This window comes from Sarcophilus harrisii, chromosome 4, assembly GCF_902635505.1.
Source record: "Sarcophilus harrisii chromosome 4, mSarHar1.11, whole genome shotgun sequence".
NCBI classification, from domain to species: domain Eukaryota; kingdom Metazoa; phylum Chordata; class Mammalia; order Dasyuromorphia; family Dasyuridae; genus Sarcophilus; species Sarcophilus harrisii.
This window is the reverse complement of record NC_045429.1, coordinates 181,955,157-181,963,742: the sequence shown is the minus strand read 5'-3', so window position 1 is coordinate 181,963,742 and position 8,586 is coordinate 181,955,157. Positions and strand designations below refer to the sequence as shown.

The 8,586-nt window shown below is 36.9% G+C and overlaps 1 long non-coding RNA gene across 1 annotated transcript; it reads right to left on the bottom strand.

The window, feature by feature from the left end:
* Nucleotides 1-432: 432 nt before the first annotated feature.
* On the bottom strand, nucleotides 433-5,032 carry LOC116423151. The gene is made up of 2 exons (XR_004233628.1): nucleotides 4,878-5,032; nucleotides 433-1,442 (listed from the first exon to the last, which is right to left on the bottom strand). It is a non-coding gene; the product is annotated as an uncharacterized LOC116423151 (long non-coding RNA).
* Nucleotides 5,033-8,586: the final 3,554 nt, after the last annotated feature.

Here is an 8,586-nt window from a genome sequence, read left to right as displayed (position 1 = left end):
GACTGAAGGTGAAATGTCAAATTCTTTTTCTATTTCAACTTGAGTTCACTGTGGGACACATTGGAAGAACATTGTCATTTCATTGTCTCTCGGCAAGGAAAGTACCCAAGAGAATACTGGCTCATCTACCGAGTTTTGTTTGGGTCTGATCCACTTCTTTGTAAAGGCTGGAGAGCCCAGAATCTGTTTCTAAAGAAGAGAGAGACCAAGTCCCAAATTCACTCCCCTGTATGGGGAAAAAGAAAATACAAGTCCAGGACAATCTTTTCAAATCCAGAGAATCCTATCAAATATAGACAATTGGGTCCTGGACATTTCCTATATCATCTATAACTTAGTCCAAGTCATTACCCCACCTTAGCCTCTAGTATTAGATATTGAGAAGGACATCACATCCTGAGTGGTAAGTTTGCTGTCAAGAAACAGAGGGACTTTTTTTTTTTTTTTTTTTTTTTTTTTTAAAAACACGTTTAAAGTGTTCCTTGTTTTGGAACAAGCACTTGCTTGGAACAAGAACCTTTAAAAATGTAAGGACTGTGGGAAAGGTTTTAGTATTCAGAGTTAAAGGACATCTTGTTTAGGTAAGAAACTCAATCTCTAAAGGTGTGAAAAAGGCTAATCCCTCCTCTCATATAGAGCTTTAAGCATAAATGCTATCTATTCAGGAAAGTTTTAATGGTCCTTCATATGAAGGAAGACATGGAACAGTACTAGCCAGTACCATCTATTTAAAAAAAAAATTCCAGTAAAATTCACATCCAAGATAGCTGTCAGTTTTCTGGTCGCTGCTGGACCCAGCCATTTTTTTTGTTCAGTTGGAAAATGGCCAAAACTTGAAGTAGAGATATAGCAGTCAGGGTAGCAACAATATGGATATACAATTGTTTTCCCTTATAGTCCCCAAAGATCTCATCATCCTTTTGGAAAATGGAACTCTATTAGTTAGATTTACATAGATTAAGTGATGATTAGAGTTGATCCTTGAATTTTAGAATAGTTCAGAGGTTTTTTTTTGTCCACAAATTCCTTTAACAGATGTGTCCAAGACTCCATTAACTTGGTAGCAGCATAGTTTCAGAAGCTTTTATTTATAAAGCTCTATTTAACATCTGAGAAGATTTTTTCTATTTTCTGCCTTTATTTGTCACAAGGTTGTCTGTTGATCAAATTATAATTTACACTCTTGACAAGAGGATCCTCTAAAACAAGATGGCTTCCACATGGGGGCAGTAACTGCCCAGTAGTTAGGGATCAAGTTCCCCTCATGGAAGCTGGAGACTTCCATCTGTACCAGCCATGCAGCTTCTAAGCATTTCATCTGTAAGAAGATTTCCCAGTTTGGAAATGACTCCCAATCACAGACAGTCTGAAGGCAAGAATTAGTCCATCCAGGAAGCAGACATCAAGACTTCATGCATTGGTCAATGCTGTGAACCTTTGCTCTGGAAAAAAAAAAAATAGCATCCATCCTTAAAGGTGTTAGTGTAGGAAAGGAATACACATGTCTGCAATGGTCTTTTCCTCAAATTATATTTTGAGAAAAGATTAATTCTAGACAAGTTAGTTGACCATAGGGGAGCGAAATGGCTTAATAAAGCATGAGCCTCTAGTCAGGAGGACCAGAGTTCAAATTTAGCCTCAGGCACTCAACACTTCCTAGCTGTGTAACCCTGGACAAGTCACTTAACATCAATTGCCTTGCCAATAAATAAATGAAAAAAGTAGATTTTATGCGTTTCAAGTTTATTCGCCTATATTTTTTAATTCTATGTCTTTGAGGGAGACAGTATTAAGTTGGTCTATTAGGATCACTATATTTCCCCCCCACCTCACCCCCAGCAAGAAGGGTATGTTTTTCTCTTTTTAATGAACCACCCCATAAATCTGAGTGATAAGATTCAGGGAACGAGTCATATCAGGGGGATGCTCATCTCCTGGCTGTTCCAGGCTCCAGAACTACTACCTTGACCTTAAGAGAAAAGCTCTCAAGATTTTCACCACAGCATTATGACTAGTGTAGAGGTAGAAAGTTAGGTTTTTGAATAGTCAAGACCCCTTTCAACCCATACTAACAGAAGATCTTGATCTTAAAGGAACTGGTCTGGTTTGAAGTACTACCCTATTCCTTCTAGTTTGTCCCCTTTCCCCCCTCAAATTTCCTTCAAAAGATAGTATATGACCAAATAATAACATGGCTCAAGCTGTACCCAAACCAGAGAAAGGAAGAAGTATTGACTATTCCTTAACATTGCTTAGAACTGGAATCATGCTTTGATTCAGCAGAGCTCTACTCTTGAGAGAGGTGGGGAAGAAAAGCGATTAAGTGATTACTCATTGTAAGGGATTTCTCTCAGAGGGAGAGGGGAAAATAACTTGGGAAAAGGATGTAGTCTGTCCTACAGGCATCCAGGAACAAGGAGATCACACACATAGAGGAAAGTGAAATTCCAAAAAAGAAAAACCCAGTGGTTTTCAGCTCAAACCCAAAGGGTGTTCACCTTCCCTAACCCCTTCACATCTTCTCCCCCACTCCCGGGAGAGAAAATGGAAGTCAATGGGTGTAGGGATTTGCCTAAATCCAACAGAGAGCCCTAGGGATCAGGCGACAATTCAGGTTCTACAAAGTTATAGAATTTAGAATTGGAGCTTTTTCTATCCCCTGCTTTGAGGTCACTTCCACATATAATCCTGATCTCCTTTTTATAAAGGGGGAGAGGGGAACTGATATATCTAATTGTCAAAGAAAACAAATTTTAAGTAGACAAATAATTAAAATTGGAGCCTTTAAGGAGGTATATAACAAGAATCGGAAGAATCTTGATAGTTCTGATTGACCAACTGTTCTTTCTATTTGAAAAGAAAGAATCTAAGATTTCCCCTTTTCTTCATTAAGCTTCTCTCCAAGAATCAGACTTATTAATTAAAGGAGCTTCTTTCTAGAACTTAGATGACCAGAGTTCAAACATTTACTAACTATATGAACCTGGGCAAATCTTGTCTGCTTTAGGTTCTTCAGCTGTAAAATGGGGATAAGGGGTTACCTCACAAGGTTGTTGGAAGGATGAAATAAAATGTTTGTAAAATTCTTAGTATAGTGCCTAGTTTCTCTTCCCCTTTTGAGGATTCAGAAAAGCCTCACCTTTTCCCTACTCAGTGTTTCTCTCCATCAAGGGATGAGATTAGACTGTCAGGAATATAACAGATTAATTTGGGAGAGGAAAAAACTTTAGACGGGTCTTTTATGATATGAGAATACCAGGGTTCTCTTGGCATAAGATAGCGCACAGTCTATTCCTAGTAACTCTGCAGTCAGAGCCATGCTATATTCACTCACACATTCCCCTTTCCTTGGGCTGGGGAATTGAAAGGGGCAAGTAGTTTTGCTCACAAATGCTCACTCATTGAACAGAACCAAGACAATGCTAAACACAGTAACAGCAAGATTATGTGATGGTCAACTGATGGACTTGGCCTCTTCTGGGCAATGCTGAGATTCAAAATTCCAGTAGATTTAGGATGAAAAATGTTCAATGACATTCAGGGAGAACAACAGAGACTGAATGTGGATCAAAGCATAGCATTTTCACTTTTTTTGGTTTGTTTCTTTGCTTTTTCTTTTTCCACGGTTTTTCCCCATTTTGGTCTGATTTTTCTTGTGCAACATGACAAGTATGGAAATATGTTTAAAAGGATTATACACATTTAACCTATATTAGATTGTTTGGCATTTTGGAGGGGGACAGAGTAAGGAAGGGAGAAAAATCTGGAATATAGCGTCTTACAAAAATTAGTGTTGGAAGCATCTTTGCAAGTACTTGGAAAAATATAATCCTATTGATAAATGCTCACTCACTTTGAGTGGGGGTTCTCTGGAGGGGAAAGGACTTAAGCACTTCTTATTCAAGACTAACGTCTTAATACCTTGAAGTTTAGAAGTTTCACTTCCCTTGTCCTGGAGCCCCCAATTCACTATTCAGAGAAAAGTTTCTAGATACCTAGAATTGAAGAGTTGCAGGTATTATTGTAGACTTTTCAACATTTTATAGTTGAGGAAAACAAGATAAAGCAAAGTAACTTACTGACAGCAAGTAGATGTAGGTCTTTTTTTGGAGAACTTCTTAACCTAGAGGTCCTAAAATCTTCCTAGAGTACAATTGGGCTATTTGACTGGAGATCAATAAATCAAGAAGCAAAGTTAAGATTTACACCCACAACTAAACTTTTTAAATAGCAATTTCTTAGAACAAAGGGAGAGGATTGTAGAGAGTTGTAAGTAGTCTTATTACAGGTGGCAAAAATCTTGTCAGGTAAGACTACTCATCCCCTTATTTGGAAAGTGGGGTTAAAAAGAACAAGTAGTCCTGTGATTTTGGTGAGGGAAGGGTGAGTTTTGTTTTTTTTTTTTTTTTTAAATTAAAGAAACCTTGGACTTAAATTTAATGTTACACAAAATCAGGTCTATGGGGGGGGGAAGGAGGGGTTCCCCTGTAGTATCATCAGACCCTCAAACTATCTAGGTAGGCCTGGAGATCTAGTGAATAGGGCATATGACAAAATTTTGCAAAGCTTTTCAATGATCACAAAGCTTTCTAAGATACTAACTTTCACAAAACGTGTGTGTATTCTTTTAAGTATTTAACACAGTATTTAATGAGAAAAGCCCTCTGCCTCAAATTATAAAGTCACAATATTAAAAAAAAAAATTAGAAGTTAATCTCTTAAAGAAATGCATAGTACTCTAGATATCATCCCACAATTTGACAGCACTTTTCTATAAAAATAGCATAATGCAAGAAACTCATAACTATAATACTAACATAAACCATGAACCATAAATCTTAAACGTGAAACAATACAAAAAAAAAAAAAAAACTTACAAATACAGCATCAGAAACAGACTTTCTTTTTTGGCAATCTCTCCTTCTCCAAGAGTGTTAAGGGATCTCTCAGGCCGGCCCTTTTAAGTAGCTTTTATAAGCTGATTCCACCTCTGCTCCCTAAATTCCCGAGCTCCTCACGGGGATAGGGAGGTATTAACACTCAATCAGCTACTGATGATTTGAAATTTCTTTCATAAATATAAAGATTCATGGGCCAGCCTTCCTCCAATTACTTCAGAAAGAGCTTATCTTCATTCACCTTGTTTCTCCAAAATAAACAACAGCTGTCTCCCTTAGCGTAAACATGATCCCCATTGCTTTTCTTCCCCCCTCCATTTATTTATTTTATTTTTATGGAATAAAACAAGCATTTCCATGTCATAGTATAATAATTTTTTAAAAGATAATTGCACATGAAACTGAAAATCTGTATGTACAAATAAATAATAAAGTTATGGGAATTTTCCCCCTTTCCTTCACCCTTCCCCATGTGGCAACAATTGAACAATTTACAAATAAACAAGCAATAGAGAGAAAAGTTAACCGTAAAATGGATAATTTGATTACACTAAATTTAAAATTTTTTTGTACAAATAAATGTCACCAAGATGAGAAGGGAAACAGAAAATTGGGAGGAAATTTTATAGACAGTTCCTCAGATAATGGTTTCATATCGCAAATATGTAAAGAATTTTGTCAACTCTAAACGAATATGACTCATTCCTCATTACTTTTTTGCTTACTTAGTGTGGACCAAACACTATAAATCTGCATAATCCACATAAATGTACTTAGCAACTGCTTAGCAATTAATTATAAAGTAATTTACAGAAACTAAGGAAAAGATTTAACTTGTGAAGCATGTGCTATAGAAATTTTGAGGGCTGAACTGAAATAGATAATTTCAAAATAGTTTATTAAACCTTTTAGAGTTATGCTAGTAGGCAGAAATTTTTTTCATTGAATTAATGTAGCTTCTACTCTCCCTAACATTTAGTTTATTGGTTTATTCTTGAGCCTATCTATGAATTTCACTGATCCCATCTTCTACCCTCTCGCAGGGGTCCTCAAACTTTTTAAATAGGGGGCCAGTTCACTGTCCCTCAGACTGTTGGAGGGCCAGACTATAGTAAAAACAAAAACTTTGTTGTGTGGGCCTTTAAATAAACTTCATAGCCCTGGGTGAGGGGGATAATTGTCCTCCGCTGCCACATCTGGCCCGCGGGCTGTAGTTTGAGGATCCCTGCAAGTATTACATTTGCTTGCTCCTCATTTAGTGGGCTATCAGATTCTTCAAGTTTGGATTTGTTTGCTGTGAGTTCAAGTCCTCAGGTGTTCCTGGCCCCTGGCAATGTAGAAAACCTGATCTTCAAAATGCATTGGACTGAGAGTGGCTATTAAATAAGTAGAAGTGTCAAGAAATAAACTCACCAGAATTTAATCTTTCTGCAGCTTGTCTAGAGATCAGTGAACCATCTGCATTACAGGTTTGTCTGTATGAGGTCTTTAGGTCCCAAGAAAATTGAGGAATAGAGAGATTTTAGCAGTTTTGTTATTCTCTTTGTTGAATGATTCAAGGGGCCTTTAATTTACCTAACTTTGAGGGGAGGGGAAAGAAGCTAGTTATCTCTATGCACAAAGCTATTCTCTTTTCTCTTTACTATCCTTTTTCTTTTCTTTAAATTTCCTTTTGTCAATAGAGTAGCTTAATTACAGAACTGATGGAGAAAGTGGAAACAGAAGTACAGAATATTCTGAGACCAGGAAACAGTTGGTGATAAGAAAATAAGATATACGATTCAAATGTGGGAGAGATACATTTACAATATAAGGAGAAATGGGAGTGGAACTGATGCTGGGAAGGGTGGAGGAAAAGAGAGTTTGTTATAGGGTGCAGAAAGGACATAACTCTTGTTTACCCAGAGACAGACAAGGTCACTCAGTTTCTTATTAGGAGGTCATGTTTTCAAGAGCAAGCTTGAAAATACTTTATTCTTATTTGACAGTAGCAGTATAGGGAACAGGGCATGTCTGCTTAGGAGACAAAGTGTAATTTCTAGCTAAGATAAATAAGTTGTATTTCCAATTGTCCTTGAATCAGGAACTTTTCACATATGTAACTCTTACTCCACTCACTACAAAAGAAACAGAAGCTAAGAACTGCCTAATTCAGCAATTCTCAAGGTGTAGTATCCAAACTTTTTCAGGGGATCTGGGAGGCCAAAACTATTTTCATAATTATATATGATATTTATGATAGGGTGCAACTTCTAGAAGAAATATAGCAGTAATCCTGAGGCCCCCAGACCTTAGGTGTGCTATTTTAACAATCTGTTTGTCAATGATTTTATAGTCTCCTGGCTTTAGGAATAATATAATCCTAGTGTAATGCCAAAGGTCACTTTTAATGGGGTGACCAGTTCCTCCATTTGTCCTATTTCATAATTCTGCTTAAGGTCATGACCGTCCCCTCTTAATGGTTGAGATAAAGGTATTATAGACATTCCTTAATGTCATTAGAATATCAGTAACCTCCATCTATGAGGCTATTCCCCACCTAGGTCTCTGCATTATGTCATTGTTCTTGTTATTCCATAAAAGGCTTGCTGTCCTGATACTCCGGGCTAGACTCTTTGAGATGATAGTCTCATCTAGCCCTGGGATCCATTGGTCCCAGTATTTCTCTCCATTTAATAAACTATTGAATTGGTCTCTAATCTCTGTCTTGCTCAGTTTCTTTTGGTATTACACTAGAAACATTGCTGACTTCCAGATAACAATTGTTGGTCAGTGATAATGGTGTTTCTGAGACAGATGGCAAGTTGCATGCCAGACTATTCCTCAACCCCACTTTTAAACCATAAATTCAATATTGAAGTACATACCAGACCATTCCTCAGTTCTATTTCTAAGCCATAAAATTATCCTGTCAATGACACAAAGAATCAGATCTCTCTGTCTTTTCCTATAAATTTGCTCCTGGTTCTTTGCTAAATCCTTTTGGAACTTAGTCCCCTTCAATTGTTATTATAATTATAATAAAATTTGTCCCTTGACTTGGAGATGGGTTCAAGCTTAAAAATTCTTTGGAGATACCTCATGGCACCAGTCTGCAATCCCAACCTTTTTGGGGTCTCTTGAACCTCAACATTTAGATATAATCAACATTAATAAAAACTCTTTAGAATCTTGAATCATTTTCAAAAGTATAAAGGACTTCTGAGACCAAAAAGTTTGAGAACTACTGGTCTAAATTATATTAGCATTCAACGAGCATTAATTAAACAGTACTTATGTACAAGACACTATTGTAAGTACCAGGGAGACAAAAACAAAATGAAATAATCCCTCTCCTCAAAAAGGTTATATTTTTAAGAGGGTTGATATGAAGTAAGTAAATATAAAATAATTTGAAGAATGAGAGATTACTAACAACTTGGAATGAGGTTGGTACAAGATATAGGAAGGCTTATAGAGAAGGTAGCACCTGAACTGAGCCTTGAAAGAATATCAGGATCCATAGAAATAGAGATGGGAGAATGTGGGAAATAGTATTAGAGCACAGTATTGGAAGCCTTTGTGTTGAGGGAATAACTAGTACTCAATTTGCCCAGAATGTGGACTGTGTGTAGGATCACAGAGATAAGACCTGTGATTTTGCTGGTATGGGGAACCCTCAGATAAGGAAACTCTTTCACCTATAATA